General features: G+C 35.4%; 1 protein-coding gene and 1 non-coding gene across 3 annotated transcripts in view; one reads left to right on the top strand and one right to left on the bottom strand.

Annotated features, from left to right (window-relative positions):
• LOC116178345 (transient receptor potential cation channel trpm) overlaps window positions 1-17,464 on the bottom strand; it is a 105,542-nt gene that overhangs the window by 48,751 nt on the left and 39,327 nt on the right. The window lies entirely within an intron of this gene.
• On the top strand, window positions 12,530-12,613 carry Trnal-uaa. Its single transcript has one exon. It is a non-coding gene; the product is annotated as a tRNA-Leu (tRNA).

Below are 17,464 nucleotides of genomic sequence, written 5' to 3'. Positions count from 1 at the left end.
CCTTACTTGTTCCAATTGTGTTCTACACATTTAATGGAGCGGCGAAACGAATTTATCTGGTTAATTACCTACAAACAAAGAGCGTTCATCAGCATTAATTGAATATTGTAGGACTGAAATGAGGTCAATGTTGCATTTTCATTGGATCGAGGCAACTTGCTTTAAAATCAAGATTCCTCACACACGAACTTGATTAATTAACTTACTTAAAATTAGATTCGCCTTCATATTTCACACAAGCAGACCCTCATTTATTAAGGAAGAAAAGTCAGTGAATTTCGCTTTAAATTCATAGAGCGAGTATTGGGATACATCGAAATAAATCAGTAAGAATTTGATTTCCTAAGTTTCAAAGCTTCGTGAAATATCGCTTTATAGGAAAATAGAAAGGCGCACTCCTAAATAACAAATGTGCACCTAAGTGTCCCATTTACAATTTTCAACCTTCTGTATGTTTAGGCTTCTCTATAAGCCAGAAGCGCTACGAAATTGAACATTGTTTCGTGGACCGACAGAAATTCGTAAATAACCAAGACGGCATAGAGACAATTTCCATACCCTCACGTTTCAAAAGTTACAACTTCTACGTGAGGGAAGTGGGGTATTGGTAGAGTAATATTACAGAAACAAATAAACGACCCGGAGACTAAAAAATGGAGCTAAAGATCCAATCTACATATAGAGTGTAGGTTGCGTAGATCACATACATACGAAATATAGGGAAGGGGATAGGAATCCTTAGTAGTTTTTCGATCAAATTAGAGTATAATAGTTACTAATACAAGCTTGAAGACAGTTTCAATTTCCTTATCACTTGGTGAACACGAAATTTCGAAATTGTAAAGTAAATCATCAGCAAAGTTGAAATCCGACGGATACGTTTCCACGCGGAGAAAGTGCAATTTTCCGCTTCACTACACTGTGAAGATAATACCTCAATCACACACACTTTCAATAGTACTCGTATTTTTGGTTTTATTTCAGTCAGTAATTTAGTTGTAACTCCCGAGAATAAAGGAAAAATTAAGTACGACATTATTATATTTGTTGGAAGAAATTAAAGGTTCGCGTTAATAAATCATGTAACGTTCCGTTTCTAGTAGAAGTGTCTGACTGAATGCGTCGTCAGTGTGTTAATAGAGAATGTGCAAACGTGTTGAAATCTTACGAAGTTTCTGAGGTATCAAGTTAAAATTGCCGAAATTATTTATCTAAACGTATTTACGTGAATGGGCTCTTACTAACCTTAATCTAGGTAAGCCTATTTTTCTTGTTGCCGTTGTTTACAATATTTTTCATTATTTATACGTTAGTTTACATCACATGTTCACAGAAAATCCGATAAATATATCATCTATTCGCTATTGTATTTATATGGAAATTCAGTCATTGGGGTAAGCAAGGTTTATCGTATCAGCGTATGTTTGATTTCCCCATTTTAGTTCCTTGGTTGTTAATGACCGTATGCGTTGGTAATTCACTATTAATTTAAGCTTATATTCTTTGTGTATCTTTATGCCCTTGTTGTACCGTTGCATGTATTGATTGTAGCGGATATTCGCTTGTGGACATATTGTTCATATGTATTACTTATTAAAGATTCTTCTATTGCATTTATCGATTATATTCCAAAGCTAATTCCGTTACTGTATTGGTTCTCTTGAAAAAAGCTCTTACAGGAACAGCTTTTCTGATTATTGTTTTATACTTTAGTGTTATAATATTGGTATTACTAAGATACGGAATTGGTTACTTTAATAATTTGTTATTCAAATTAAATGATTATATATGGTAGCTCTCGATTATTCAGACATGAAGTCAGACCCTCACATTTGCAAATTCGTATGGTCATTCATTTTTGGTTTATTTTTAGTTTCATTTTGGCAGGATTTTGTGACGTCTGGCGCTCACCCTATACGGGTTTGCAGTCGCTCTGGATTGTTTCATTGGGAGGCCCAGCTCTTCATTGGCTAGCCGGTCAATCCCGTTGCTTATCCATAAAGAATCGCTACAAACAGTTTTCAAATTCAGAGAAAAATCCTCTTGGAGTCTTTGGAGCATAACCATATAATAATTGGAACCTAAATTCCTGTTTGTGAACGGAATTAAATTATTCGTTGTATTATGAGAGCATTGTAAAATTCAATTTTTATATAGCAAACGGTTTCCGAGAATAAGTAAAAGAAATGAGTTTTACCTTCCGCAACTTTCACGAGCAGGTCCATTTTAATGGAAGTGAATGCTAAAAGAGGCAATATATGTACGACAGTAAAATATATAGAAAAACGTATATTATTACACAAATTTAGCTACCAATAGAAAAAAATCTGACTTGAAAACTATATCTGGGTCGCAGTTTGGGTTCGAATAAACACACAATTAATTGATTGACAATGACAAAAATTTATCAGAAACACATGAAGCAATTAAAACAAAATCCCCGCAAGAAAGAAACACTACAAATCTTGTTTGGACATAACGCCCCGCACGCAAACGATCGATAACTAAAAATTAAAAAATCTTAAATTGCTTAGTTTTTTTCTCTAATAATCCGGTCGTAAACATTTTGCGATATTCAGGCGCACTTAACAAAAACAATGCTGAACAGCTTCATGAAACTTTACTTCTTTAAAAATTGAACTCAATAACTAGAACGGGCTTGATAAATAAGATGAAAAATTCTTGGTGGCTGCGCGAACAGTAGAAATGAAAGGCAAATGTAAGTTTAACTAAGCTGACAACTGTTTTGATTACTCACAGCCGAATTAACTTTTTCTGAATACGAACGTTTTAAAAATTTATTAGTTCACTTGACGATAACTAACTCGAAACCGACGAACTGCATCACTACGAGGTCTAAAGAAACACTCGGACCTGATAACGCCAGCTTCGAAAGAATACGTCCCCACTTACGCCGAGCTAATGCGCACATCCTGCGACTTGGTCATCTTTGCTAATAGCCATAAGAACACGTGCGTTAATTAAATTTCGTCCGATAATAAAACTTCTTATCGTGAACGACCAGATGCTCCTACATTTTAAAACGCAATTTCACGTTTTACAATTAAATACACAAATCTAAAGAAACAGTTTAGAAAATCCTTACCAGAAAACAATACGCAATTACAAACAATTCTAAAAGAAAAATAACAAACGCTGAGGCACAAATTCAAAGGAAACCAACTTTGTGATAATTCGTAAATAATCCACCAGATTTACGCAGTCCTTTTACCTAGTTCTTACTTTCGCCACTAGAGCCCATCCAAGTGTTATAGTTTTCTTATTACAATAGCTCTTTGTTTTGCGGCCCGAGGTCGTGCAGAGTTTTTTTAATTTCTTTCGGACCACGCACTTCGTTGTACAAAACCAGATTCTGTATCATTACTCGTAAGAAGAACATACACGCCATAATGGTTACTCGACATATTTGTCTACCTGTTCGAGAGATTGGGAGGCCTGTGTAAGTTTGGTGAATTTTTTCTCTTGCGATTTTGCTTCGCTGACGCTGTTTGCGGATATATTTTACAAGTTCGGGCGTTTTCGGTATGTATCCAAAATTACGCATTACCCTTAACATTGAATAATCATTTTTTAGGCTTCTTACTTCCGATTTACTTCTTTCTTCATTATTACCTACGTGATTTTTGCTTTCTACAGCGATAGTCCTTGGTGGAAACTCAGACTTTTGGATATGCGAAATCCACGTCTGGATATATGTATCGGTTCTACACTTGTGCGAATTGTGCACCCAAATTTTCCATAGGCGCGACGCGCGAATGTGTAAGTGTCGGTATATTATCAGCGAGCATATTAATTAAATACAAACGTACAAATTACAACGCTTCGTCACACAAAGCATTAAATGTGTTCGCGAACACGTCAAAGAAGCAATTAATTCCCTTTAAGCTCAAAAGAGAAGCGTGTAAATTTTCATATTTAACATCTACACAAAATACGCATTAGAATTTTACGTTCTATAAAAAACTGTCCTCGCGTAAAACGACTGACGTGGGCGGAATTTATGTAAGAGACCCTGCTAAACGTCAGTCGCTCGTTCTTCTTCCAATTTAGAAAATTTATGTAGTAATTTCAGTTAAAGCCCGATAGTTTAATGCGCCACCAACGGCTAGTCCAGAGATCAGCTTGTCATGGTGCTGATTATGCGTGCACTATAAACATAGCCTATGGAATTTCATTTTACATCTCTCAAACATTAATGATGCGGGTGGCAACCGGCAAACCTCACAAAACGCGTCTTCGAGATTCCTCTGATGCTCTTCGAACATTATTAGGTCGTCCAAGTACACAAGGCATGTCTCAACCTCTCAATACCGGTGACATTAATCATTGGAACAATGAGGGGGCATCGCACAAACCAAACGGCATGCCCGTAAAATCGCCATTAGCCCTATGCTAAACGCGGTCTTCGCGGGACGTAGTGATCCAATCAAAACATTATAATAAGGTGGCGACTTAGTCCATACATTGATCCGAGGATCCGGCGCTCAATTTAGATGGTTCCGTTATTGCTAAACTAAATTACGATTCTGACATCTATTGGTTTTGGTTTACTTTAACTAAATCAACGTTCCCCAAATAATGCGCATAATTGATTAGGCACGACGGAATAAAACCACGATTTCTAAAAAAGCGAATGTGTCTTGAAATGTCGAGGGATTTATCCGCGGACACATTTTCATTTTAATCAAGGAGAAGTATTACAAATGTTCTTCACTTAAAGCGAGCTCATCTATTGTCTCATAAGCGCAACTCTAGGGTATTATGTCACCTTTCTACCAATTCACTTACGTACGTGGTGTAAAAAAAATCTTGTCTTAACACGATAAACACTGGTACTAAGTTGCGACAATAAAGGTACTTTAACTTTACTTTGATATAAAACGTAACGCTATTATAATTTTAATACAAACTCTAAACTTTGAGTGAAGATTTAACTAACTAACTCAGCAGCGACTATCTTTACACGGATATTAAACAAACTCAACGTTTAATTTTAAGTTTAACGTGTCTCATCTCTCGCATCACTTCCCGTTTTGCACGTAAATTCAAATTTAGTATTCATACTGTCGTTGAAATTTCAATTCTTTTCGCTCTAATGTAAATTTAGTATTCTTACCCCATCTAGGTATCTTCTTTGTAACCCACTTCTCTAGATGTCATTTAATTATTCTCGTTGTAGATGAGTTCTTTGATTTTCCGCGATATACGTTCTTTGTTTCGCCGACGGAGGTCGTCGCTATTCCCTAGTCAATTCAGTATTGCGCGCAGTTGTATTTCTTTCCCACTTAGTCTTTGGTTCTGCTTTCGTCTTGATTAGATGCAAATATTTTCTTTTGCTAAGCCATTACATCTCCGACTTCATGTTTACCGTAAGGGATTTTTGTTTTGGCTATACCATAACTATGTTTGGAGTGATTTCTCTCATTGTTCTGATGTCTGTGGTGGCTCCATTGAAAAGTTTTTACGAATCTGTATTAGCATATGAACAATACATTATTACGCAGCATTTTTCTCATTACGTATGTTTTTTTGGGTCAATACTTCTTCTTTTGGATTACCTTTTATGTTGATCTACCTGGATATTACTACTCATGCAGTACATGGATGATATACCAATTTTATTTGTACCCACCATCTTTATCAATCCAAGAACGACGCGGTGGATGAGTTTCTACATTACCGGCAAATTTCACCGCCATTTTGGTGAAACCAAACATATGATTCTGTAATGGCATTATATGGAAATGTTTGGTAATGTCAATGTACTCTAATACGTACATGATGTTTAAAAAAAAAAGGTTTGATATTTTATACACGTATAGTACTGATGAAAAGAAGGCAAAAAGTCTTAAAACATAGGTCCGCAAATTAAATGTGATTTTGTATTGTCTTCAACATTATTAAAAACAAACGAACAGTGTTGTTTATTAATGTATCGTGAAATACTTAAAGAAGATGCTATATGTCTTCTCCTTCCATTTGCATACAGACTGCACATCGTCGTTGTAAGGAAGCTCTTATTCGTTCGAATACAAAACGATTTAAATTAAGACAAAATCAACTCTGAAACATTTAATTTACGGGCCTATGTTTATTAAGACTTTTTGTTTCGTTTCATGAGTACTATGCACAGATAAAATAGCCGATCTTTTTTAATACCCTGTATACGAGGTTTGCCGGGATAGGCGATACAACCTTCGTCGGATCTGCTGTTATCTATATAAGAAAATGAATTTATGTATAAACCGTTCATCCAATGGCGATGAAACTTTGGGGAATGGTTGAATTTCGGGTGGGACGTATGCCTGCAAAAGACAAACAGTTTCGAAACTCCCACGGAAACGGGAACAGGATTTTATGTTTCACAGACGAAAAGAGAATTTAGAAACGTAAGTTTCTTTGGAGGCGTTGAAGTGTATATATTGCAATTTTGCAACACATCTTCAACATGTTCTGAAGCGACATCTCTTAAGACACAAGTTTTCAAAGAATTTCAAATGTGTACAGTGTGATTATACAACGAACTACTGTTCTCGGTACGAAAGAAGGCGAAAGATCACGCATCCCCAGTTTTTATATTCTATTAGTTGCACCTATTGGTCCGCCATGGAGCCGGTTGGTTCCTCCTGTACACTCTAAATCAGTAGCCATCTGCGCATACCGCGTGTATCCTTTTTACGTGCCGGTACCAGTATAAAACAAAGTGAAGTAGGCGTATGTTAACTCGCAATTCTTTCACATATTTAAAATGTGCACAGTGTGATTTTGCAACACATCACATCGCCATGTCCTTAAACGGTATCTCTCAATTCGCAAAACCTCAAAGGATTTAAAATGTGCACGCTGTAATGGCATTATATGGAAACGCCGGTTCCTAAACCGTTCATGCGATTGCGATGAAACTTTGGGAAATGGAAGGACGTATGACCGTGAAAGTTTCTGAGTTAGTAAAACACTTTCCGAAATTCTCACGGAATCGGGAACAGGAATTTATGTTTTGCAGTCGCTTCAGAACTTCAAAACCTTTTTTTTTTAATTTGTTTGCTTGCAAAATTAAACCCAAAATTGCTGCAAAGTTTCCCTAAAAATCAAAGAATGAAATAGTGTCAATTCCCTTTACAAGTTTTCCTTCGAGCCAGTTATGGCGAGTGTGTTTTGTCGGAACCCAGTCGTGCCCTGAGAATATTTTAAAAAGGAAAAGGAAGCTAAATTGTGTATTTTCAGCTAACTAGGTGGTTGTCAGTTGGGTGGTATAGTGACCGCATACCATTGCAATATTGTTGTGTAAACTGGCATCATGCAGACATTATTTCGGTCTAAACATCAAAAATAATGACGTGACATCCTGTATATGAGAATTATTTCAAATGTATTAAATACAGGGTGGCCAACTAAGAATGCGAGGTACTGTATCTGGGAGCCTGTCCATCGTAGAGGCTTGCGGTAAAAAAAGTTAATACTAAAACGGCCACGAGAAAAACCTGGAAAATATTTTTAAGTTTCTGAAATGGCCGCTAGGGAGCGTAACTGCAATCTGGAATCTAAAAAAGTGATTTTTCTGTGAATTCCCTATATTAACCTAACAATCCGGTCTTTGAAGTTGACGATAATCTGAACAATTTTTGTTTGACAATTTTTCCTGTATCTTTAAAAATGAAGTGGTGGGGAGTATTCAAAGGTTTCCGTAAAGAACACCCTGTATCTTCGAAACGACTGAGCCGATTTAAACAAACTCGGGTTAGTTCTAAAGAGCTATTCTTCGGCTACAAATATTATACTATTTGAAGTTTTGTTAGTTTCACATATCACCGCTTGAGGGCTTTTTTTGACATTCCGACAGAAATGGTTAATTTTCTCCAAAAAAATTAAATGCATTGGTTCGATTTTTTTTCATGAAAAAGTAGCTAAATGATGCCTAAACGAGCTCGCGAAAACAGCATCTCGATATCTTGAGATATATATACAGTACAACCTGTTTAATCCGAATAGATTCGGACCACCGACTTTTCGGATGATCAAATTTTCGGATTATCGCGAAACTAGTGAAAATAATAAATTTGGACAGAATCATTAAGAAATAAACTTTATTCTTTTCAACGTCTTCAGGGGTGTCATCGTTGTTACGAGGAACGAAATTATTTCGGACTATCGCGATTTCGGATTAGCGTGTATTCGGATTATCGAGGTTGTACTGTATATTTTTATATCGTGATGGCCAGCATTTCGAGGATTTACGGCGGCATTAAAAGCCTTCATTTTTAAATCGATCCAGCTTAGGGCCACAAATTATATAATAAAATAATTCCGGAAAAATTAGCTTAAAAAAATAAAACTTTGATCTAAATATTAGGTTAGGAACAAGATATCGAGCTGCGGTTTTCGCGAGCTTGTTTAGGCATCATTTAGCTACTTTTTCATGAAAAAAATCAAACCAACGCATTTAATTTTTTTGAGAAAATTAACCATTTCTGTCGGAATGTCGAAAAAAGCCCGCAAGCGGCGATATGTGAAACTAACAAAACTTCAAATATTATAATATTTGTAGCCGAAGAATAACTCTTTTCAATTAAGCCGAGTTTGTTAAAATCGGCTCAATCGTTTCGAAGATACAGAGTGTTCTTTGAGGAAACCTTTGAATTACGTCGTCTTCAAAGACCGGACATTTTTTGTTAGGTTAATATAGCAGAATTCACAGAAAAATCACTTTTTTAAATTCCAGATTGCAGTTACGCCCCCTAGCGGTCATTTCAGAAGCTTAAAAATATTTTCCCCGTTTTTCTCGTGGCCGTTTTAGTAATAACTTTTTTTACCACAAGCCTCTACGATGGACAGGTTCCCAGATACAGTACCTCGCATTCTTATTTGGCCACCCTGTACATCTAGGGAGTTATTTATGAATAAACACAAAGTTGTTTATTTTAGTTGAATTTGTTTTTCCGTATTTCTGATTCCTTTTAGAAATTGTGTGTAGTTTTCGTTTTAATTATATTCAATTTCAATTTAGATATGAAATTAAAATGAAAGGAAGGGATTTCAGGATCGCTGGCGACAATTAAAAACATCAGGATTCACCAGTCACCACCGGCTACGGCTTCTTCAGGAGTAAGACGGACAGATTTATTATTTTAGATGAGCTCATTATTTTGGGTATTTGTTGATGTTAAAATTGATATTCAAATATCGCTTGTAATAAAAATTATTTACATTCAGTTAAAGTTAATCGCCAATATTAGTTCAGTGTCTTTGTATTAAATACTGCAATACTTGCTGTCATCCTTCCGCCGTAGAACTCTTAGTTGAATCCACGATCCGCGGTCTTCCCAAGGATACTGAAGGCTATCTCCCGTTGCAGTGGAAGCAAGCAAGTGCACAACGAGGCCTTTTGTTAAGATTCTCTTTCTATTAAAAGTTAAAAGTGTCTACCGCTCGAACAGTCACCGAAAATTTGTCAGCTCATCAAGTCAGTTTTGTTTGTCATCAAGTTTAGTGTCGGTGAGTGTTTTTGTGGCGTCAGTTTTAGTGTGTCTGGTTCGCAAACCTCGTAAGACCTTATTTTAATTGTCGACAGCCTGCTTGTGGGGTAACATATTCAAACAAGCTTTGTAAGCTTTTCTTTCTTTCAGGGATTACGTTTTAATTTTTTCCACGTGTCTCGGAATAATGTTTTTCAATTAATTGGGTGTTTATTGGAGTCCATTGTGCGACCCGGATAGAGTTTTCATGTCAGATTTTTCTATTTGTGCCTAAGTTGTCAGATGAAAATTTGTGTAGGTAGTTCATTCTTTGGAATGTTCGGAAGTTGATCCTAAACCTAAAAATCCCAACCTATTTTTATAAAATTCGAAAACATAAATCCAAATTTAGAGCTACATAAAAATGCCTCTTAGTACATATTTTGCCTACGGCGAAATGTATATAATGTAACCCGATGGACTAATGGGTTTTAAACTTAGATAAACTACTATAATCGAAGGTAGAAACTTGCCTGTTCTATTATTAAATTTTACAACCAAACATGCATATTAACATGGAAGTTTAACCAAAACTTCATGATAGTTGATATCGAGCTTCAACATTATCTTTTTACATCTCGTAACCGACCAGCAGTGCCTACTGTTTATTAGATTAAAGTTTGAAGTTATCGCAACTACAATAGGCAATGTGCGATAATGGAATAATAAAATATACGGATTTGGTGATCTACGAACGGGGATGCAGACTGCAGAGAATCGATACAGCAACCCCTGTAACTACTGCGATCCAATTTCATAAACCTACGCCTTATTGGCACCGAGTCAAATTAAAAATTGTAATTTAGAAATCTCGGGTTGATCTCCTAACGCTCTTTTTTTTTGGCAAAGCATAAAGATTCGATTCGGGAGAAATCCACTTGATTCAATAAAGCTTTAGGTTTTGTTCTCTTTAAACGAAAGCGGACAAGCAATAGCGCAACTGGTGGTTCGATGAAAACGTCGTCGTCGGTGAGTATTCGTTTTATTTGTGCTGCCCTACCGGTGTGTTATTTGCAATGGGGTTGGTAAAGTAAAGCTAGGGGAGGTTTATTTGTTAAGAATGTATTACATCGGAGAAACTGGATTAATGCACTCGGGAGTAAAACCCTTAAGACAGAACGAGCTATAACCCTACTATCGTACACAATACAGACAAGAAAAATTTACCCTCCAAAAGGAATAAGCTCTATAGATTGGGGGGGGGGGGGGGGATGGCGTACCAGAACTCGACATTAGTGAAAAAAGCCCAACAGAAGGTTTGGAAATAGCGACGTTGGAAAATCAAAGTCAAGGAATACAAATTCAGTTTATTAACGATTGAATGTGTGCCGTAATGGTCTAGTGGTAAATACCCGGCTTGCAACCGGACTGGTCGGGTTCGATTCTTTGCATGGAAAGTGTTTTTAATTTTTATTTTCCAAAAACCGCGTGTCCCAGTTCAGCGAAGTTGGGCATTAGGTTATTTGTAGGTTTTTAAACTCAGGCAAGAGAGGGTATGAAATAAATATTCCTAAAAATTCAAAACCCCAAAGTGAAAATTTGAATTCACAGGTAATTTACAAAAAAAAAGAGGATAACTCGGATACAATCGAACGTTAAACCTCACAAAGTATCGCAGCCGTTTCTGAGCTCAGAAAGGGTGCTGTCTGCCAAAAATCTGTAATCAGGTAAAGCACAAGAACAAAAAAAGAGAAGGTATGACCAGCACGACATATAAAGTGCGAGATAAAATTTAACGTTTGACACTTAATGGAAAACAATAGTTCAAATTACTTACTTAAACTACGTAAACTACCAAAAGCAAAATGTTGATGGACACCTTATGCGTAGATTACAGAGGGGCGTTTCTAATTAAAGGTGATTTTACAGTACATTTGTCGCATCTTACTTCTGCCAATCAATTAGCCTTAATTTAATTAACTACTTCCCTTTTTTAAAATACCGCACATACCGACTGTGTAGCTCCGGAGGTCGGGTGTTCGAACCTAGGCTGAAGTAAGAACTTTTCATCTGTGACAGACATGGGAATTTCCGTAGATCAGTTTCGAGCATTCTGCCGGCTAGGTTTTCCTGCAGTTTTTAAAGTAAATACCGGAGTAGTATAGAACACGTTCGCAGAAATTTAGAAAAATCAAGGGATAGGATAAAGTACATAAAATTACATTCGGGTGACCTCTAGCGGCAAAATAAAGAACTAAGGTAAATCAACTAACAAAACTAACTAGAGGGAGAAACACACAGATGGCGTAAAGGGTATTACTACTTAAATAAAATATTTGAAAAAGAAATTAAAGCCATTCCAAACGTATTTCCTATGTATGGGGTGTTCTATTTCAAATAAAAAAGTTGCAATTGACATCCGATAAAACCGGAAGTGAAATGATCATGATAATAGTTTTTTTTCGATACTATGTTGCTATGCAAATTTTCAGATTTAAATTATTAATGGAAGCCTGAAACTCGTTCTGAATAAACGCTTTACTTTATCAGTAAATGGTGACATTTGACAAATAATAAGGTTTTATCGATAAAAGTCATAAAAAAATACGAAAATTAAGAATCGTCACATAATTCAATAATGCAGGATTAATTTCTATGACGCCGGGATCCAAAGGTAAGCGAAAAATGAACAACAATTTAATTTCTGCATCCGTTTATATGCCATTCGATGGTGGGTGAACTAAGGAGTGGAAAGAAAAAAGCTCATAAATTTAATTATTACACAGAAGCGAACTGTTTCTTATAAGACAATTAATCTTCCCGTCCCTTTATACTAGTATCTAAAAAAGGGTTCCTGCATTAGGGTAATAATGAGAACATCAATTTCAATTTTCACGAGCGCGCTCACGTTGAAAACGCGTGAAGTTCAAAAATTCCAATGTGATTTATTAGATACGCCTAATTAATGTATTGCGTTATGTACTTTGAACATTTTGTATGATAAAATATTTGCTAAATTATGTTATAAACACTGTAAAACTGTAGTAAACGTACTTGTCAGGTTGGCCGAGCGGTCTAAGGCGCCAGATTTAAGCTCTGGTTCCCAAACGGGAGCGTGGGTTCGAACCCCACACCTGACAGATGTTATTTTTATTTATTTACGAGTTTTATTGCGAAAAGAACGAGCTGACGATAAAATTCCGGAATTATCGAGTTTCGAATGGGTCACACTATAAATGTGAGTAAAACTACTTCCAGCTTTATTTACATTACGAAAATAAGATTGCAAAATGGCAAAAGCAACATAGGTATCCTCCTCCGCATCATCCACAACGCTAAAACATCAAATTCTAATAGAAATGTAATTCACCTATCTTTACCTATTTATTCGTTACAAACATAAAAGTGTCATAGGTGGACACTGGACAAGTCGTTCCTTCCATTATTCAGTTTGAGTGGGCGTATAAGTTTCGAATTTGCAAGGTTGCTAATAAATACCAGTTCATCAGAATAGAGTGTTAGCAAGCACATTCCGTTATAAGTGTGCAGCGTAATAGAGCAGAAGAGAAAAGTGCTGAGCCATTTGTCGCATGGAATTACAACAAAGAAAACTGTCAGTAAAATAAAGTTCGTTGCAAGTGCAGCTAAGTGCAATCGCTTTCGCCAAATAAAACTCAAACCGTAATCAAATAAATTTAAAGTGAGTGCGTAAGCAAACGCATTTTTGGACCAAGTTTCATTGACCAGCCAAATTGGTAGCAGGCCTGTAATGTTCACTCAATTTACACTTTCCACCCAGAAAATTGTCGTCGAGAGATTTCTCTATGGGCGGGTTTAAGTATGCAGTTCAATCTGATTTAAAAATTTAAAAATTTAATTCAAAGTTAGCGATCACATTTTTTGTGCTACGTAATTTAATTCTATAGCGTGTTGACCTTTTCTATGGTTTTAGGAAATCGTAGGCCCTAGCTAGTGGGAGATAATATGAAATAAATTTTATCTTAATTACTTTTACGTGCTTAAAAATTGCAACATCAGGGTGAGATCCATTGTCTATGTCTATGTCAGAATGCAATTTTGCAGAAAATTAAGCGCGTGGGTTTTAAAAGAACGGCTTCGGGTACATTTCGGGGGAGGGGTAGTTTTCAAAACGGTGGTTCACCTAATAACAAGGTGAGATTTTGAAAGAGGCTTTAATTAATTAGTAAAAATGGGTAGGGATTAATCCGGAGAAAGTTTAAGGAGAAGATTCGGGCGTCGACTACGATAAGATTAAGAGGATCGATTTCGACGACACGCTACTTAAAACAGTTAAAGCACATTTTGTCTCACATAATCTAAAAAAATTCAGTCACAAATAAGTAAAAATACATTTCAAAAATTTCACTTATCGAGTTTTGTTTCTGTATACTGTTTCCCACGTATTTCGGTCAAATCATTATTATCACAATCTATGAGATGTAACCAATACCTTTAAGTTGTAAAAGGCTAAATGTCTTACCTTCCCTTAATCACGTGATAGAATAGTTGAGTCTCTTACCTGCAACAAAAAAATCAAAAATTAGATAATAGTAAATATAGTTATCAATTAAATTTAATGAATCTCATAATAGAACCTAGCTTCAGAATTTTCCCAGAATGACTTCTTGGTAAAACTGATTGTATTGTGTTGTAACAATAATTTTATTGTAAGAAGCTAAACGTTTTTTTTTATAAAATCATACCGCCTGCCTTGGACTATTGAAACTCAAAAAAGTAGAAGAGGAATAACCTTAATACTAGTACGAAGGTTTTTTGGCATTAGATATAGAAAATTTAAGTTTAATGTCAGAATTTGGTAGAATTGAAGATTGTCCTTCCTACGTCTTTTAATTTCTATAGAGCACTGTTGTCATAATTGGTTTCGGATGTCTGGACGCGAGTTGTATCCAAAAAACCAGTATCGTAGAAAATACAACGTGGTATATGTTGGTCATACGTACGATTTTATTTATTACCCTCGTTATTACCCTAGCTTTGATTTAATTGGTAGTGCAGAAATGGAGAAAACGAATCAACAAGTCAAGATGGCCGTGTTTCATTGATAAGAAGCCATTTTGTGGGTGGTTATTACTGAGAAAGAATAGTAGGGATCCTTACGGGGGAGATTTTTTTATTGCATTCGGTCTTGGGCAACAAGATAGTTAGTAAGTGATCCAAGATATTACCTGTATTTCGCGCACTAAACCCACTAAATTAAGAGCAACAAACAGTTAACGTCGAGTAAATTGCGAACCAAAGTAGTAGTACGCGGTCATGGAGAAATTAATTTAGCGCGCCAGCATATTTTCCTTACCATAAATAGGTTGCTATTGTTAAAAATTGAGTGTGAAACAAAAGAGGGGATTGAACTCTGCCTTCATAAATACTATTTCACTGTTAGAAATCAATCCATTTCAAGACCGTTACAAATTCATTGTTAAATAATTGTGAATAAAAAAGCACCTAATTAAATTTACGTTACAGTACTTATTACACTACCAGTTATTTGCTGCCAAGTAATTTGTTTGTGTGATGCCCATTATCATAGCTAGATAGACAAAACGTTTTCGTAGTAAAGGTAATTATGAACTACCATCTGAATGTACTTACTGCTTTGATTTAAAAATGTAATGCATTCGCACCAAGCGAAAACTTTGTAGTTGCTTTAATAATTCCATTACACTAATAAACTTCTCGTTTCTTTTTCCGAAATCCAATTCCATTTTAAATTAACTTTTAAAACTCTTGTAGAATTTTAGTGTACGTCTATAAAATGAAATGTGAGTACTTACGGAACCTTTTGCCACGAATATAAAATACTCTCATTAATTTAAAAGAATTAGATTAATTAATACAAGACGATAAAGGGATATTTTAACGATTGAGTGAAAGATGAAAGATTTCACGAGATGATTAGTTTCCCTTTATCGTCGTGTATTTAAATAACTAAGTGTTCCCTTTTACGAAATGCTTCCTGTGGGTAGGTAAGTACTAAAGGCGGTTGAGCTAGTCGCCTTTAGTGACCATAGATCGCCTTTTACGATCTCCAGGACGGGAGTAGGTCAATTCTACCCCCAAACCCACAGGGGGTTTTAAGATTTATTTTATTTTTAATCATCGACCGCCTGCTTGCGGGGTATTATGTCCAAACAAGCTTTGTAAGTTTCTCTTTCTTAAACTGTTGCATGTGTTTTGGAACAAATTTTTGTCAGATGGACAGATGTTTTGTGGGTGACGGCATACCATTGCACACAGCAATATACAGGGCCCTGCAACGGTGAGTGGTCGGCCTTTTCTAGCTCATACCAGGTAAAAAATATCAAAAAACCTTTTGTGCAAATGTCAACTATAGATAGTTGCGCATCTACAGAAATTATTTCTGAATGTACAGGGTGTTCCATTTTTACGGTGATTTTTTTAATGGAACACCCTGTATATTTCTAGCTGATTCGATGTCATTTTTTAACCTTTGCATGGTAACTTGCCAATTTTTTTTCAAATAACTACAAGCCAGCCCCTTTTTGATAACTCGTAGCGACCTTGAAAGAAAGAAATATATTTGATCACTAATGTTAATCTGAATAAAAGGATACACTTTGGTAATGACAAAGGTGAATTTAGTGATACAGGGTGTTCACAAAAAATGGTTTCCATATTTGAATGATTTTTTTTCAAATTGAACTACCACTATTTTATTTCTCTATTCGATAGTCTTTTGCGTGCTCTTTTTACAAAACTAGTTACACATTAAATAATTACATGCGTATAAACAGGAGTAGACTGGGATAATAAAAAAAAAACCAAGAATGCCAGACAATAAACAAGCGCCATAAATTAATTATTTGCTGCAAGTGTGTTCCTTATTTAGTAGTAAAATAAAATTATTTAATAATAGTAGTTCATCTTTTTCGAAATTCGCCTTTTTAATTAATCTTATTTTACTACAAAAACGGGAGTACATTTGCGGAAGATAATTTATTTGTGACACTTACTAATTTTCTGGCATTCTTTTGTTTTTTATTATCACAGGTTTAGTAATACAGGGTGTTCACAAAAAATAGTAAAATTTCCAAATTTCAAAGTGTCAATTTTGGAAAATTTACTATGAACACCCTGTATCACTAAAGTGTTTCCTTTTATTCAGAAGGGTTTGCTGATGGGCAATTATTCGGAAAAAAATGATAATTTGGTAACATTTACAAAAAAACAAAAAGTTTCCGTGCAGAGGTTAAAAAAGGACATCGAAACAAATAAAAACATACAGGATGTTCCATTAGAAAATCAGTTGTCTATTGACACCGTAAAAATGGGACACCCCCTACATTCAAAAATAATTTCTGTAGATGCGCAACCATTTATAGTTGACATTTGCACCAAAGGTTTTTTTTATATTTTTTACCAGGTACGAGCTAGGAAAAACCGACGCCCTGTTGCAGGGCCCTTTAGCTTAAAATATGCGTTACGTTTGTAAATGTTTTTCTAATAGTTTTTTTTTTCAATTTTTCCAAAAATTTGTTCTAAATATGTTATAAAATGTTTTTCTACAATATTTCTCAAATATATATTTTAAAGATTTTCCTTTGTTTTGTTGTAAAAATCTAGTTGTTTGTCGAAACTTTGTTTTTTGTTCATATAATGTTCTTGTAAAAATTAGTTCTTACTGTGATTATTGTATTAGTGACCTTTTTATATTATAAACTCGAAAATTGTTACAAGTCCCGAAACGTCTATATCTCCCTAAACTTCAAACCCTAACAGTTTATTTAAGACAGAGAGATTTTAATTACTCTTTTTTGTCGGCCTATAAAATTAAACTCGAAAACTGTTTACAAGTGTTGTAGTGAATACCTAAATCCTTAAAAACAGAAACTGTCCCCATTTTCATTTTAGTCACGATACAAACCACACGAAGCTAGGACAACAACCCATTTTACATTTTTTTTGCCGGGGAAATCCCCTCACCGAGTTTG

Source organism: Photinus pyralis, unplaced genomic scaffold (assembly GCF_008802855.1).
Source record: "Photinus pyralis isolate 1611_PpyrPB1 unplaced genomic scaffold, Ppyr1.3 Ppyr1.4_LG1, whole genome shotgun sequence".
Lineage (NCBI taxonomy): Eukaryota > Metazoa > Arthropoda > Insecta > Coleoptera > Lampyridae > Photinus > Photinus pyralis.
The sequence above is the reverse complement of the archived record's forward strand: the minus strand, read 5'-3'. Positions and strand labels throughout refer to the sequence as shown.